The sequence below is a fragment of the Lemur catta genome, chromosome 5 (assembly GCF_020740605.2).
Source record: "Lemur catta isolate mLemCat1 chromosome 5, mLemCat1.pri, whole genome shotgun sequence".
NCBI classification, from domain to species: Eukaryota; Metazoa; Chordata; class Mammalia; order Primates; family Lemuridae; genus Lemur; species Lemur catta.
Genome location: NC_059132.1, coordinates 55,156,652 through 55,174,201, shown reverse-complemented (window position 1 = coordinate 55,174,201; position 17,550 = coordinate 55,156,652). Strand labels below are relative to the sequence as shown.

General features: G+C 42.1%; 1 protein-coding gene across 4 annotated transcripts in view; it reads left to right on the top strand.

Moving 5' to 3' along the window:
• Positions 1-17,550, top strand: part of ATXN1 (ataxin 1) — a 336,877-nt gene that overhangs the window by 178,001 nt on the left and 141,326 nt on the right. For all 4 annotated transcript variants that reach the window (XM_045551834.1, XM_045551837.1, XM_045551836.1 and 1 more), the window contains one exon: positions 3,283-3,410. The gene's annotated coding sequence lies outside the window, so the exon portion shown is untranslated. The remainder of the gene's footprint in view (positions 1-3,282; positions 3,411-17,550) is intronic.

Here is a 17,550-nt window from a genome sequence, read left to right as displayed (position 1 = left end):
AGAGAAAGGTGAAAGGGGCTTAAATTATAGCTGTAGAATAGTGATTCCTTTGCAGAGTAAGGGTTAAGTCCTAGAACAGGTTTTGGATATGGATCATTTAATTTAAACACAGGCTCATTCCACTAGACGCTGTTAGGAGGTTGCAAAAGAAGAGCATGGCAAGGTTTCTTTCGTCAAAGAGCTTATAAACTTTTTGAGCCTTCAAGACTTAAATAAATCCAGTGGAGTATAAAAAGACAGTATAACAAAGTGCTGAATTGAAAAGGACCTTGGGTCAGAATGTGTGGTCAAGATCGTAAGTGCTGTGGGCAGTCAGGGGAAGAAAAAATTGGCATTGTGTCATTTTCTTCTCTGGACAGAGTATGAAACTGTCAGCCTGGCATAATTTCCCGGGTCTGATGGCAAGATATTGGATAGCTTGGCTTCAAGAAGTGCTTTTTCTTGTTCTCACTGTGTGTTTACTAAGGTTGGTCAAAACTGCTAGGTCAAAAGGAAGGTTTGTATTCTGAGACTTTGAACTTGGAGTATTATTACTACTTTCGTTTGTATGAGAAGCTTGTAGAAGAAATTACATTTTATCCTGGGCATCTTAAATGGAAAGAGACTCAAATGAAAGTTTGGCGTACTCATTTCAGACAGACTTTCAAACTTACTGCATTCACAGGGAGAACATGAAGGAGCCTGTCTGAAGATGCTTTAGTGTTGTAGGATGAAGAAAGCAAATTACTGATTTTCCTTAGTGGAAGAATTAAGTTGAGCCAGATTTGGGAGGATAGGGAAGAAGGCAACACTTCAGATGAACACAACATTTCCATTACTTTTTATTTCTTTGCATTTTGCTATTCATGTGGGTAAGTAAACAGATCACTGGAACAAGAACCAAAAGAGAAGGTTGACAAGACACCATTAAAGGCATACATAAAGCCATTTAGGTCCAGGGGAGAAATAATAAACATTTCCTAATAGTCAAGGGGAAGCCAGAAATTTGGAACCTAAATCAAGGTACTAAGAAGATTTTTTTCGGAAGTCTGCATGTAATGTGATCTGTTTTTAGTCCTTTCGGGGGAGAGTTTTCTTAACTCCAACTGTGGCATGCAGGTATCAACAGAGAGCTTTCTTTCATTTCGCTGTGATAATGAGATGACTTGGGGTGTGTTATGGACCACAGTCTTTCTTTCCTGTCACTTCAAGAATAATGCCTGCACCAAATGGTGTTCCTTTTGCAGAATTACTGGTGTTTGTTGCCCTAATGGCACAGCAGCTGGAGGAAGAATCATCTCTTATTTCAGGGTTTTGAGGACAGTTGTGTCACTCATTTCTTGATCCAGTTGAGATGATTAAGAAAAAAAATGGAATGACATAAATTAGTGCTACATCTCTAGGTCAGTTCAAGTAATGCACAGGCTATTTCTTCTACCTGGAAACTCAATGCCTGGCTAACTTCTACTCATCTTTGACTTCCCTACTTTACTGTGAGCTTTGTAAAGAAAAGCCTTCCCGAGACCCTGTTTCTCAATGAGGTTTCCCCATGATGACTGCAAATTACAATGTTTAGTTTTCCTTCATAGTGCCTATCTGGTTTTCAAATTTTATACCTCTACTAAAAATCGTATATTATAATTCTTTAATGTCTGTCCCTCTTGAGACAGGGAACTCCTTGAGGGCAGGGTACTAGTCTGTTTTGTTCACACATGCTCCCAGGTGAACATGCAGACTGATGTATGTAGTAAGTACCAAGGAAAAATTTGTCGAGTGAATGAGTTAATTAATGAGAAAGCACTTGGTAAACTGTATTCACTTAAGGGATGGTTAATTATATGAGTAGCAGACACCTCCTTTCTCCCTTCTGTCCTAATTTTGTCTCTCCACTTTTTTTAGTTCTTTATTTTGAGGTATACTTGTCAGTGTTTTACCAATTCCAAACCTACAATTTGTTATTTTTCATTCTTGCCTTTTTTTTTTTTGTTGTTGAGATAAGGGACCACTTTTTTCCCTCAGAAATATTATTTATTATACCTGCAGTGCTAATATTGCAACTCCCACATATATTCCGTGCATGCTCATGATTTTGAAAGGAAAAACATGACTGGCCCTTGTGGATGATTTATTTGGGAAACAGGATTCTAGCGTAGCACTTAAACTCCACGGTTTTCGTTATCCCTAATTTCACTAATATACGTTCCTTTACCTCAAGTTATGCTTCTCAAGAGCACACAAGTCAAAGTAACTTGATCGCATTGGTCTGGAAGAAGCTGTCCCTAGGTCTGCCTTAAAGGGGAGAAAAAGTCAAGAAACCCAGATGTGGAAAATATTAATGATTAGGATATGATCAAGTCTTTTCATTAAAAGCAACCAAAAAAAAAAAAAACTTATCCAATCCTTTTCAAACAGGGCTTCGGTGTGCCACTTCTGTGGGCTTAAGTGTTATCCTCGGTGGGCGGCAATGGCAGACAGCCAAGTGGAAAATTTCACAGCCCCGCAAACATTCGGTGCACAGAACGCTGCAAACCGGCAAGCTGAGGGGGCCGTGTACCAAATAACCACACTCCTGCATACACCTCTCGTGTCTCCCGTACGCTCTTTCGCTTAGCTTCCTGCTTGCTACCTTCACTTTCCTCCTCCCAGAGATTCCAGCCATTTCCATCTCTGTTCCTCTTCTCCCTGGATTCCAGCACAGTGGGCCATGGAGACGTTTGGATGTGTGGGTGCTCCAGCGATGGGAGTTCCAGGGTAGTTGGTTCACGGTGCCTGGCCAGTGCTGGCATTTATGTTCTGGCTTCAGAGCTCAGAACAGGCTCTGACCGCTAATGATACTTTGCATTGACACAGTGCCTTTACTCTTGGGAACCGTGAGTGCTCTGCAAGAATGAGCTTATTGATCCTCCCAAGAACCCAGCGAGGTAGGAGAATGGCAAAAGATGATAGTCCTCGCTCCCTTTGGCAGAGAGAAAAATCAGGTGTCTTATTTTAAGGCTGTACTGCAAGTTTACATCTCAGCTGAGATTGTATCTGAAGTCTCCCAGAATCGGCTTCAACTTTGTGGAGGGAAATGAGGCTGGCTATACCATGCTGTGTCCCCTGGGGCAAGAGCAACACTACTGAATTACTTTTTAAGACACTGGTACTCGAAAATGGTCTTTGGTGAATTATCAATTAACCTGATTGATCATGAGCATTATCAATTAATCCAATCGATCGTGAGACTTCATTTGTTGAGAGATACCAAGTGACTGGATGATGCATTGATCTTTTTCTTTTTCTTCTGTTCCATTCTCATGCTAGGTGTTTCTCACTTCTCTGTGAAAGGAAGAAAGAACACGCCTGAGTCCACAAGCCCTCCAGCTTCTGTGGGAAGTCTCCATGGTGAAGTATAGGCTGAGGCTACCTGTGAACAGTGCGCAGTGAATGTTGTAAGTTAACCACCACGCGCAACATCTGCAGTGGCTTGCCTTGTCAGGATTTGCGAATCGCTGGATGTAACTGAGCCAGGGTGATGAAGGATTATTAGCATGAGCTCTAGGTGATCATCCAATTAATTTCTTTTTTTAGGGGAAAACGTTCTGTTTGTATTTGCTGTGAACTTGCCTTTCTCTCAGCTTCTGTGGCGTGCTGCTCAGTATCTACTTCTGGAATAAAAGAGTGGAATATAATGATTCTTTCATGGTAGGAACACCCTTTCTACTGGGAGAGTCAAATAGTATCAAATTTAGAGCAGCCACTTTAAACTGGGCTGTTGCAATTCTTTTAGGTTGGTGAGCGGGGAAGAAAATTCTCCAGGCTGAGAATTAGCAATCAGAGTTTCCACCCAGCAATTATTCTTATTTAGGTGAAGTTTTTGATGAGAATGCCTTTTTCCCTCCCTCTGGCTTTTAAAATCTTGAGATGCACAAATATAAGCAGTTGGTTTGGGTGTTTCTCTCATTCAAAATGAGCTGATTTTACTGGGTTAGGATTTTGAGATGAGGAAAGTTGTTCCTGCCTGTCAGCCGAGGGACACCTTGCATGGGAAGTTTTAGTATCAAGTCACTGAAGAAATGACACAGTGTGTCTTCAAGGAGCTCATCCGTTATGAAACAATGTGGGTGTGCCCAGCCCTGCTACTTGCTGGAGAGTTTACCTCGTTGCTAGATGGTGTCACAAAAAAAGTTCAGAAAGCTTTGACCAGGAAAGAAAACAGCTACAGGAAACCCAGGATGCCCTGTGAAGACCTCTGAGAAAGAGAAGATGTTATCTTCAAATTTTAGACCATGAAGACTAGGTGGTTGTTGTACGTGTGTATATATATGGATATTTTTGTAATATTTATGTATATTCTTTTTTATATTTTTATGTGTATTTTTTTTAACTTAATAATTCAGTCAGCAAACTTTTCCAGGCATCTATTAGCCATGTTTTTCTGGTTGCCTAAAAGATTTGGAAAGAGGAAGATGCAGCCTATACCAGGGATAAAAAGTATTTAACATTGGAAAAGAAAAATTTCCTGATTTTTTAAAAAAATTGCATGGGTTTCTAAACATTGTATTAAAATATGCATATCTATCCATAGCATATCCTGAGGGTTAAATAGCAATACGGAAATAAGCTTATTAAATTCAGATTTTCCCAGTGCTTCATAGTAAGCGGACCGTGAGAGGTGCTGGTGTTTTAATGTGTTTCCATTTTGTACATGTGCTCGCACTGGTCCTTGTGGGAAGTCCACAGCTCCTGGAATCAATTGACCTGAGTTCTGTTCCTGGCTTTCTCATTAAGGTCAAGTAAATTCGCAACCTTGGGCAAGTTGCTAACCCGCACGGTGATATAGTTTGTAAGTCTGTATGTTGCTCCATACGACCTGTTTATTGAGCTGTCAGTATCTTGGTTTGGGGTCCCCGTAAGGGCAGAGCATTGTGTGAGGTACTTTAATACTTTCTAAGAAATAACTTGTAAACGTTTCTATCACTATCAAGGAAGAATTTGGGACCCTATTAGATTTTGGTGCTATGGTTACAGTGTGTTGGATTGGAAATTATTTTCCCAATCAGGTAACTGTTAGGATGTACTTCTGGTGATAATTTTTAAAGCGTTTTCATCCTAGAAAACAGGTGTCTTATGGAAAAGCGCTTTAGGTTTCAGGTTCTATTTCAGTGAGTTGTGCAGTTACCATAATCAAGATAGCTTTTGTTTCAAATCTGGTGGGTTTTTTTTTTTTTTTAACCGTTGCTTTGAACTGCTCATGTGACACACTGTCAGATCTAGAATGGTAAGTGAGGTTTTCAAAGAACTTCTGAAGTATAAACTTTAACATGCCACATGGCAGACTTAATTTTAAAAAGCCCTTTTTAAATGGAGTGTGTTAAGGGAGAGGAAAAAAAATACTAAATTCCGGTGGACTCCTTTAAGCATGCTAAGGACTTTCTTTTCAAAACTACATTTGCTTGGGAGGAGAAGAGGGGGTAGTTCTCAGTTTTCTTAGTCAATTTCGGTATTAGGAACCTTTCATAATCTTGGTACATTTTACAACACTGAGTTTCTGTTTTCTCTGATATTAGCGTCCTGGGTGCCCCAAGACCTGTTCCACAGAGACCCACGACAATAGGGAAGGCAAGCCATTGTCAAAGAACATGTGTTTGCACATGGGCAGGGTCTGGGTGTGGGTGTGTGAATGTGTGACTGGTAATCACAGCAGCCATTGAAGGAGCGGTTCCCATGCTCAGCACCCCAAACTCATTACTCATTGCATTTACTTCTCTGCATGTCCCTTCAACTGCCTCTCAGATCTGCCACCATCTTTCTATTATAGCAGCTGGCCCTAGCTTCTAAAGGTGTCTTAAACTGGTTCCAGATAGGGTATCTGTACAGGAAGGGAGTGGCAGTCACACCGAGCTAGAGTCAGGAGACCTCGGTGGCAGGCATGATGCTGCAGTTAGCTGTATAACCCTGGGCCCCCTCCACCCTTGGGGACCCATCTTGTGATGGACAACGTGAGAAAACCGACTTAAATGACCTCCATTGGTTCTTCTGACTCTACGTGTTTAACCTTGCATTAAGTATCAGTCTTGAGTGAAGCAAATCCGACTTCATTTTACCTTCTTTGGCTCCTAATCGCCAATGATTCAGCACTACCTCATTTACAACTGTTCTTAAACATTGAGCACAGTGTTATCGTACAAAAAGGAATTGCTATGTCTGTCACCACCATGAAACCCTTTCCACAAGACCCTCCTGGGCAATTTGAAAGTATTCATTCGAGAGCTTCCTAAGATTATAGTTTCAGTCTTTTAAATTTAGGGGCCATACTCACTGGTCATTTTGAAAATGTAACAGGAGCCATTTTTGAACTTGACTTTTCTAAAACTACCCACCTCTATGCTTAAATATTATTTAGTCTGTAAACAAGGAGGCAGCAATCCATATTTCTTTCCTAAGCTTCTCTGCTTCCTTAAATGGGACTTCTCGTGTTATCCTGTAAAAGCAGCCTTCCCTGACCCATGTAAAATAGCATCCACCCCAGTCCTCTCCATCTGCTAGCCTATTGTGTTTTTCTTTTAAGCACCTTACATATTATATATTTATTTGTTAATCATCAGTCTCCTCAGTTAGAGACTTTGGAAACATGCAGGCTCTGTGAAAGCAGGGACGGGTTTTATTATTGCTGTTATTCCCCGGTGAATCCACGGCACCTAAAATACTGCTTGGCCCATAGTGAGCACTCAGTGAATATTTGTTGAATGAATGTCTAACACATTGACTGCCACACTAGAAATTTTTTTTCCCTTGGAGTCATAGTGTTCTATTACAAAAATAGAATAAAAACTTCAAAAACAAAATGATCCTTTCTGATTTAATGAAAAAGTTGTTATTTTTTTTATTGTTTTCTGCGAGTCAATTACACGCAACTTGAAAAACAGTTTACGGGGCTCCCAAGGTAGAGATGTGTGAATTACATACACTTCACGAGGCTCCAGGCTCAAAAGTAGTGTGAGTTAAATACAACTCACGTGGCAGTTAATGTGCTAAGTATAGAGTGAGTGTGTCTGTAGGTTTCTCATGTGTGGGCCTGAGCCATTAGGGAAAGGAACATAAACACCATTCTGATAAGAATGGCTTGAGTCTGACAGTAGTTTGAGGGGGTGGGGATGGCATGGTGAGTCTATTTTCTTTTCCTTAGAAGTGGATGCTGAATGTCTATGATGTGTATAAGGAAATGTGGTGGAGGAAACAATTTGTAAAAAAAAAAAAAAAAAAGTTTTGTAGACCTATCAATAGAGTTTGGGGATTTTCTGATACTTTAAAAAAAAAAAAAATTCTACCCTGTGTGTATTTCCTCTTCTTTTCCATTTGAGTGGTTTGCTGTGTTAGGTGTTTGTGAGCAGCCTACCCTGGCACTCTGTGAACGGCGGTGGTTTTGTCTCTTTTAATCACATCATTTCATCATCATTTATGTTCATGTTTATTCCCAAAGTAGAGCCAGGCCCGAAGTGCTGTTTCTAGGTAGATACCTAGAAAGTGACTGGCTAGCACTTCCTTCCAGTGCACAAGTTGGAATGAAGGGACGGGGTGATGGTACACATTAAACCCACCTGATGTCTCTGTGGTGTGCAGGGGAAGTTCACAAAAGCTTTCCTAGGGAGGCGTTGCACTACGTTGCTTTTGAGGACAGCAAGAATAGAGGTTTCCAGAATTTTGTGTGTTTATTGACCCTCTTTTTATAATAATCGGTTGAGTGCTGGAGTTATGTCGTTCCTGGGAAGAAATGGAGAGACTAAAATAAACACCTCTGTGCCTGTTTAAACGGCATTATGCTGTCTTTATAAGGCTTGAAAAATGGGATCTGAATTTCTGGTCTCTGGAGTGAGAGAATTACACATACACACGCTAATAAGAGCAATTTGGGAATTTCCCTATGTGTCTATCAGTTTGTACCTTTTAGACTTGCCATCTGTGGTACCAAATTCTCTAGCATTGTTGTAAAAAAAAAATCTGAAGTAGATAAGGGGGTCAGGAGAGAAGGGAGATTTCACTGTTAGATAAATGAGGGGAAACAATCTCCTTTTTTCAATCCTTGCTTATAACAGCCCTGCAAACTGACTTGCGTACTATAAAGCAAAGAGGTTCTGACTGCGTGCGTATATGCCATGGAAGTACTCTTTGCGTTCTTGTGTAGCCTCAAGTCTTCTAGGGTTTTCTGTGTAACCCATTTATCTCCCTTTCTCAGACTTCCTCGTATTGCTTCCTATTGATAGCCTCACCAATTCCTGGCCGTTGCCCCTTCTGCGTTACTCGGGGCCAGAACTTTTGGCAGGGCCTTTGCACGAGCGGCTGCTTCTGAAAGGTGGTGTCAGAGCTACTTCCTGAGTGGGTCAGCAAAGTGTGGCCCATCCCCGGCACACCCTTCCCCCTCGGCGCCATCTTCCCCAAGCACTCACTCCTCCTCTCAGCTTCTTAGGGAGGAGGAGGAAAACACACAGAAAATCCAGAAGTTGTGAAGGGAAAAGAATTCATGGATCTTCTTTAATATTCGTGTTCTGTGGGGAAAAAGAAATCATTAACAGCCTGGTCAGACTGCTTTCTCAGTGAATAGGGCTGAGGTAAAAAGCTCTTGTATCCTATTTAGGATTAGAGTTCGAAAAATAAATGGTATTTGTTCAAAGACCGTTGTGTACCAAGGTGTGCCCAAGTCTGTCAGGGATGCAGTGCTGAGTGATCTCTATTTACTGCCCTTTGAGCGCGTCCCCTAGGAGAGCGCCATGGGAGGACGTGCTCAGTGGCAGAGTCAGGTGTGCTGAAAGGGATGGCGGGTAGGATTCCTCAGAGCTGGATTTTTGGGGACGATTTCCAGGACTGGAAATAGTCTTTTATTTAACTGCTTCTGTGTCTGGGCATGTGACATCTCAGGGGTAGAAATTTCTTTCCATCATAAATTGTGTGCTTTGACCACCGATAGAGACGTAGCATGGGGAATTGTTAGCACGTGGGCACCATTTTCTTTAGGATCATTTTAGATCTTTAGATGCAAAAGTCAAAGCAAGAACTTGGGCCACACTTAAAGGAATGATGCCTCCCAACATTAGTAAGTGTAGCCTTTCCAACTGAATTTTGGACAGAAACCACCTCTAAAACTAGAAATACATTTCTCAAGTGGTATATCTTTGAAGTGCTCAGTGTTCAAGAATCAGCACACCCACAGGAGGGAAGGACAAGGACAACTGACTAGTTGTGCTGCCCCAGAAGGGAAGCATCCAGCCACTGAAAATTCTTCCAGATAGAGATCAAATAAGTCCCACACTTGGGACACCTCACAGGTCCATCTGCTCCATCACCTGTGTCATAATATTACTGATGCATGTCATTTCTCACAAAGTCTACTGTAGCATAGTACTTTAATGGTTTTATTATTCCTCTGAAAGATTGTTGTTTCTCCTTTGTTTTCTTAGCAGGAAAGGTAAGGCACAAATAAAAACTAGTTGACGTTGCTTAGTCATCAGAACCCACACAACATCTGTTGGTTCTTACCGACAAATAAATTGTTCCTTGAAACTAATGTAAAGAGACAAATAGATGGTTTCATTTTTTGAATTATTCAGATTTTTCACCTCTGTAAAACAATCATTTTTTATACCAAAAGATCATTTAACCTCTCCCCCAACATATATTCATATTAAATTTCCGGTGATAGTTACGTAATAAATTATTGCTAAATAGAATCTTAGACTGAAAGAATTCATCTGTCTTCTATAATTCCTGGGGATTATGTTAACCTTTTGAAGACACCTGAATAAGTACGTTACATGTTTCAGAAAAAGTCATTTTCAACAAGTATAAAATGCTTTTTTAGGTGAGAAAGCAAAATTAGCTGTTTGAAACCTATGTTGGAGAAAGTTAGTTTTTCAAAGTCATTTTGTGCTTATGTTCCTTAAACAACTTACTTAAGTAAAGTCCCTTAAACTGGAAATATAAATGGGATACAAATGGCAATACCCCTTCAGAATCTTTTCTTTCCGAAACTCAGGCAAGTCCTTGTCATTGTATCTTTGGACTCTTAACTGTTGTCTTCTAAATTCCATTTCTTTCTTAATATTTTGATACATGATGTCTCGTGACTATCTCCCGTCCAGCCTCGAGTGCCTGGCACTGAGAATAACCTGCCCCCAGTGCTGGCAGAAGTCCCTGTTGGACTCCCGCACCGGTACTGAGCTGTGGGTTATGAATTTCAGTCCGCACGTCAGCCATCCTCACCAGCACCTAGAAATGAAAATGCTCTTACTAAAATAGTTTTCTAAAGTTTCCATTCGGTTGCTCTTCATTTCATTTTCCTTTTTTCTTCTCAAGCCCTTGTGGCTTGCACAGCATTGAAAAATTGTAATTTCTCCAGGGCTGAAATCCAAGACTTTCATAGGCAGTCTTCATGCCTGGGGCTCCTACGAGTTGCTGCCCGTTATAAGCTCTGTAAAACTCACCCTGCAGAACAAAGAGAACTGGGCACAAAGATTGTTTTCTTCTTCTACCAGGGCAATTCCTAGTTTTCCAGTTTCCTTTGCCTTTTCTTCTTTGATCTCCAAAAACAGGAGGTGTAAGAGTAGGATGCTGTAGTTCAGAAAGGGGACAGCTATTGCTTGTCCAAACAGATTTTTTTTCCCCTTCTCTTTGGCAACCTCAATTGCTCTACCTGTTTCTGGCTTTCCTACTCCCCCCACTTGGAGGAGATTAAAGGTAAATTAAAGGTACAAATGTCAGGTGGTAACTGTACGTCCACCGGCTCACATAATTCAGAGTAGAGTCATTCAGCCTCTGTCTAAAGTTAGTCCCTCGCCCCTTCCGTGTCACCACCACATCAAGCACAAGTGCAGATGAAAGGATAGTGTGTCAGGGTGAGAGCCGCCCACTGGGTAATGTTACTCTGTCACTCCCTTTAGGGGACAGATTAGCTGCCAATCAGCATCTCATCGCTGCCATCAGAGTTAGCAGTCCAGGTTCCGAGCTCCACTGGTGATTTTTTCTGTGCCTCAGCAGTGATGCCAGTTGTCCTAGCAACCCACCGGCTGGCACTTCCCTAGAGGCGAGCGAGGGAGTGGCAATGGAAGAGGGTGGCCTTGAGAGGGTCAGCAGGGAGCTGGCAGTCACCTTGCTCACAGAGGATTTTCCATTTCCTCTATCCAGGCAAGCCTCCAGGAGGAGGATGGCACTGAGTGTATCATGGCAGTGTCACTGAGCATCGGGGGCCACATGGTCTTTCTGGTACAGATTAGCATCCCGTGGACAATAACGAGCTGATGAATGGATAGTCCAGGCAAAATGTGGGGAACTGCCGGGCCAGGATGTTAGGTGATCTCGGAACAGTTGATGGTATCAGTTTTTCTTGCGAATTGGGTTAATGTGCTGGTTGTTTATCAGCACTGACATTTGGAGTTGGAGACATGAGTAGATGTTTGGGAGGAATCAGAGATCAGAAGAGGGGGGAGGAAGGGGAAACACCACGACGGCCCCTCCTGGCTCCTGTTCACATTGACAGGTCTGGCCTGAAAGCCCTCCAGCGTCATGAGAGCTTCCTTACTGGGCTCCGGTGATTGTTCCCCCACGCCCAGCACTGAAAAGGAGCTCTGCTCACCTTGTAGTTCTTCTCTTCATCCCTTTATGCCATGCTGAATTGACCCTAAATGAGTTTTTCTGCCGTTTTCTAATTTGGATCCAAAAAGAACACACAAATCTTGAGGATTATGTCTTAAAGTCCCTAACCAGGTTGACCTTGCAGAGATTAAGTCTGAAATTGGGCAGTCGAGTCAAGTGACATTGGATGCCTTGGGGGCTTTCTCCCATAGCCACGTCATTGTGGAAGACCCTTCAGGGGTGTGCAACCTGCGGCCTTGGGGCCACGTGTGGCCTTCTGGATGCTTGAGTGCAGCATTTGTATCCAGATTTTACAGAGTAAATCCTTTCAGTAAAGGAATTTGTTCTGTGAAGTTTGGATTTGGTCGGGGGGCTGCACTTGGGGATCTGGAGGGCCACATGTGGCCTTGAGACCACAGGTCCCCACCCCTGCCAGGAGTGTATTTGGCTGGCATTTTCTCCTGGGAGTTCTTCTGTCTGTGGGCCTGGGGATGTCAAGACCTTTTTCACAAAGAAAGAGACTAAAGGTGGGTCTTTACAAAGAGATGGGGAACAAGGAAACTGATGAGAGTGTGTTCCCCCAGAGCACCGGAGACACAAATGACGTAAAGTGTGTGTTATTACCATTCCCTCCATACAGTAATCTCAGTGACTCCTTGTCATTTGCACTGAGTGACCGTACTTAAGCTGAGATACCTGCATGGAACTGTGTGTTCATCATGGAAAAGCCAGTTAGGGTATAACCGCACATTTCTTGCACCCTTTGTATACTCAACAAACATTTGTCCCTTCTTCTTTCTGTAACTGGAATAAAAATAGATAGTGGGCCGGGCGCGGTGGCTCACGCCTGTAATCCTAGCACTCTGGGAGGCCGAGGCAGGTGGATCACTCCAGGTCAGGAGTTCGAGACCAGCCTGAGCAAAAGCGAGACCCGTCTCTACTAAAAAAAATAGAAAGAAATTAGCTGGCCAACTAAAAATATATATAGAAAAAGTTAGCCGGGCATGGTGGCGCATGCCTATAGTCCCAGCTACTCGGGAGGCTGAGGCAGGAGGATCGCTTAAGCCCAGGATTTTGAGGTTGCTGTGAGCTAGGCTGACGCCACGGTACTCACTCTAGCCGGGCAACAGAGCGAGACTCTGTCTCAAAAAAAAAAAAAAAAAAAAAAAGAATAGATAGTGAAGATGTGGGACTCAAGAGAAATAATTTTTGGAAAAAGAGAAACTCCAAGGGTAGTTGTTTGTACTTTCAGAGCATCCTGTGTTTTCCAGATGTTTCTTAAGATAGTAGTCCCCAAACTTTTTGGCACCAGGGACCAGTTTCATGGAAGACAATTTTTCCATGGACTGGGGGTGGGGGATGGGGTGTTGGGGGGGGTGCAGAGCTCAGGTGGTGATGTGTGGCCCGTTTCCTAACAGGCCACAAACCGGTACCGGGCCGTGGCCCCAGGGGTTGGGGACCTCAGTCTTAAGAGATAAAATACAATACAGTAAGTCAGTTTTGTTTGATAGTGTGTGCTGTGCCCAGCCTGGTCATTATTTTAAATTGTTGAAAGGTTTAAATGGTAGAAGATACTGTGTGTTCCTGGAACAATAAATGCCTATTAGGTACATCTTGATATTGCGGAGAAATAGAGGTTTTTATTTTTTTTTAAGATCATTAAGTAACTCTTAATTCAATACTTAGTGTTAAATATTCATCATTCTTTATGGTATGCAGGTAACAAATTTCTCTCATGTGAATAAGAAATACAAGTAATGTGAGTGGCATTAAAGTTAGATGAAAATTCTTCTCTAGGTTTGATGGTTGCTTTTTTAAAAGAAATTTGGTAGAGCAGATGATAGTCCAGTTGGGTCTCATGAACTTCATGCTTCATACTGTTCTTTTCACAACCTGTCTGGTATACAGTAAGTAATTGGAAGCATACCTAGAATAGAAAGAACCTGTTCTGTTCCCTCCTGAATTTGTCATTGTTGATCTCAGTGGTAGGTATGAATCGAAATATTAACCACTAAGGAGAAGATGGGGATGCCTTGGGCTCAGTCCTGTAGTAGGAGCATCAGGCTAAGAATGGACAGCTGGATTCTCTTCCCATTCCTGCCCCTTTGAGACCATAAACATGGTACTTTTTTTTCTCAGTGTCTCTATTTCCTTGTCTTCCAAAAGAAGATATTTATCACTACCACTTAATGGCATCAGATTTAAAGATGTTAGTCTAAATAAGAGGCTTTTTGAATCACATCTGGGTTCAAATCCCAGACCTGCCACTCATTAGCTGTGTGTCCTTGGGGAAATTGCCCAACTTCTCTGAGCCTGATTTACCTAATCTGTAAAATAGGATTGATCATACCTATCCTGAAGGATTATTGAAAGAATTAAATGAGATAAAGTATGTTAAGGTTTTAGCCCAGCGATTGTTCTCTAGTAACTACCATAGCTGTAATGCCGTTATGATGATAAATTTCATAAAACAAAATTTATCGTGATGTGTTGCTGAAATGAACAGGTGAACAGTTGCATCTTGCTAGTCTCTTTGTTGTAAAGACAGTTCCTCTGTAACAGGAATTGTCCTTAACTATCATTGTCATTACACTGACAGTGAATTCAGTTATGTATTGTTAAGACCTTCTGCTTCTTTGACATGTATATAGTAATTATGACAGCGAAGGTGATAACATTTGTCAGAATTAGCCATGTGCATATGCTGAGGGCTCTTGGAATTTTAGGTGAATTTTTTTAGTATTAGTCAAACTGAAAGGCACAGTGAGTTTGGAAAATATGATAGTCTCATCTGTAAAAAAAAAAAAAAAAAAAAAAAAAAGGTAGGGAGAGTCCCAAAGGCTGAGTGGAACTGAAAAAAAAATTTTTTTGATATAGTTACCATGTCTAGATAGTGATAGGTAAATATGGTCTAGTCTAATTCTTTAAAGTTGGGAATAGAAAAAAGCCTAAAGATAGATATCTGCATTCTTGTATCTTCTTTCAGTAAATATGTACTGAGCATGTGCTATAGGATAGGCACCCACAATAGCTAAAGGGGCCTACAGTCACTTGGGAGAGAGGAGAGAAAACAGGCAACAACTTACACCGGGGACAGCGCTTTTCCAATGGTACCCACAGGGTGCCATGGATACAAACCAGTGTGGCATCTTCTGGGGTCAGGGAAGCCTTATGTCCTCAGACCTGAAGGATGAATAGATGTTAACCAGAAAACAAAGTCGAGTGTCAGTTAGCATATACTATGTAACAAGCCATCCCAACATTTAATGGCTGAAAACAACAAATATCTATTATTTCTTATGGATTCTGTGGGTCACCTGGGCTATTTTAGTCTGGCCCAACGTGACTGGGACTGGGTAATCTAGCATGGCCTCACTCACATGGCTGTTGGAAGGCTGGTTGGCCTAGGAGATGTGGGAGCTTCAGTTGGGACAGTTTGTCTCTGTTCCACGCAGCCTTTCGTCCTCCAGGAGGGCTAGCTTCTTCCTATTGTAGGCTCAGAGTTCCCAAGAGCAGCAAATCCCAGCGTACAAGTGCTTTTCCACCTTTGCTTGCAAGATGCTTGTTAATTTCCTTTTGACCAAAGCAAATTGCCTAATAAGTCCAGTTCCATGGGTGAGGGAACTAGCTCTAGTCACATGGGGGACACCATGGGCAAAGCTCAGAGGTAAGAGAGAGCATGGCGTGTTGGAAAACTGCAAGTATTTCAGAATGGCTAAGACTAGAGCACGTGAGAAGTCTCATGAAGAAGAGGCCAGATCATGAAGTGTCTTTTCAGTAAGCTCTGTCGAGCAGTTTGAAGTCTTATCTTGAAGACAGGAGAACAGTCAGTCATTGGCAGATTTTAAGCAGAATGTTGACATGATCAGTAAAATACGTAGAAATGTGGTTAGATGGCAAAACCCTAAAAGTATTTGTTAACCCCAGGCCGTTCAGAGAAGTTTCCAACAGGGATCGCTAGGAGAAGACAAAAGGACTACAACTGAGAGGTGGTTCAAAACTGACGTGTAATTTTGAAACAATATGAGCAGAGAAGAGGCTGGAAGCCCTCCGAGGTGGAGGAGAAAAGTCAAAGGCTCAGGTTATCAGTGCTGTCTGTTTGAAGTCTGGTGGGAGAACTCCCAACATGTTGAGGGAGTTGGCCTCTGCCGCCAGTGTTCCTCACGTCCCTCCTTTGTGGGATCCCACCAGACTCCTGTGTCCCATGTGGGTTCTGAGTAAACACCTACTGGGGGGCCCATTCAAAGACAGTCCCTAAAAGTGTCTTCTCCTTGTACGCAACATTGCAGCATCACTGCAACTGAAGATTCTTTTCTTTCCAACGTGTTTTTCCCTATGGCCTCAAACCAGACGGTGTGTTCCAAGGGCCCTGGGTCTCTCTAAAAATGCTTCTGTGGCCTCGGATAGGACCAGGGCTTGCTCATTAATTTCCAGAGCTGACTTTTTCACTAGGCTTTTAAGCATAACTCTTTACAAATACTAAAATAGAAACGACTGTTTCATTTCACCAAATTCAAGTCACCGAGAGTGAGAACTTGTGGTTTTCACCAGTACATTTGGGGGCCAGTTTGTTGTCACTGAAACTGCCTGATATTGGGTTGGAGGAGCCTGGGTACTTTTCAGTCCTTGGGGTTATAACTCAAAGGCTGAAAGTGCTATCTTTTATAGATAAAAATGAAGGAGAGGGGCACCTAAATGTATATTATGCAGATAATAATTTGTCATGGTTTCTTTCTAGTTGTTTCATTAAAAAACAAAATACAGAAGAGTCCTAGCCAAGGTAGTTCAGGCTGCCAGAGATGGCCTTGATTCCTGCTCTCTTTACCTGGAGGGGCACCTTCCCTAACCAAATAATTGAGAATAAATGGGAGTTGAGGGGCTATAGGTAGATGAAAAGGAAAACGAAAAACCCAGAACCTGATCTTTTGAGGACAGGCAGGCCACTTCTGTAGCTCAGATTCCTACATTTATTCTGCTTAAGGAATCTACACAGACTTTTATAAAAATCAACTCCTCATGAGATGGATGCTTACTGGATCAGCTCTTCATTTTGTGTTCACTGATTGGAGCATTCTGTCAGTATTCAAGTCACCTCGGGGCACTGCTCTGCCAGTCTGGGGCTGGTGGCTTAGCTCCTCCACCTGCCATGTGTTGTCACCAGCACGGCCAAGTGAATGGGATACATTTTCAAAGACAGGAGAGGGTTTGAAAAACTCCAGGGCACAGTGAGAGCTTACAGGCATTTGTTCGCTGCTGAGAAACATAGCAAGCATTTTAGACATTTTTATCAGAGAGTCTTAGTTAAACAATTATGTGGAGGACTGATAAAGATATGTGTGATAGGAGACTTCATAATTTAAAGTGCCCAAATTTGGCGAGCTTTATGCTCATGTGAAATGGAAATGAAAACAAGGCATGTTTTGGAATTCCTGATTCTGCTTATTTGCTTTAATAGCAGATCATTGCACAAACACTGACTCACTACATTCTATACTGAAAGGAAGATATGGTTTGTTGTGCTCAATCTGGCCTGGCTTCCAGAACAGAGTATAGAACAAGTGCCAGAGGAAGGAATAAGCTCAGCAGTATGGGCGACTGGAGAAATATCCAACTCCGTGTTTTTTTCTGTACAGACACATGACCTTTCGTGAAATTTAGCAGAAAGTATTTATCGAAACAATATATTTCTCTTTATAAATACTTACTCAATCTGTTCTAGAGTATATGGAGTATAGAGGAGGAAAATAGAATCTTCTTATTTTTGGAAGTGGGGTGAGGAGGCAGGTGTGCATTTTCTGCCACCTGTGTGTATCATTTCACTGAGTTTGGTGGCTTGTTTTCTTACTCACTTGCACTTCGTGTGTTACCTTAAGCATGGTAACCATGCAGAGCTATAAGGGACGTGGATATGCGATTAATGTCAACACCAGGATCAAAACCACCTCCTGTTATTTACTTTTTTAGAAA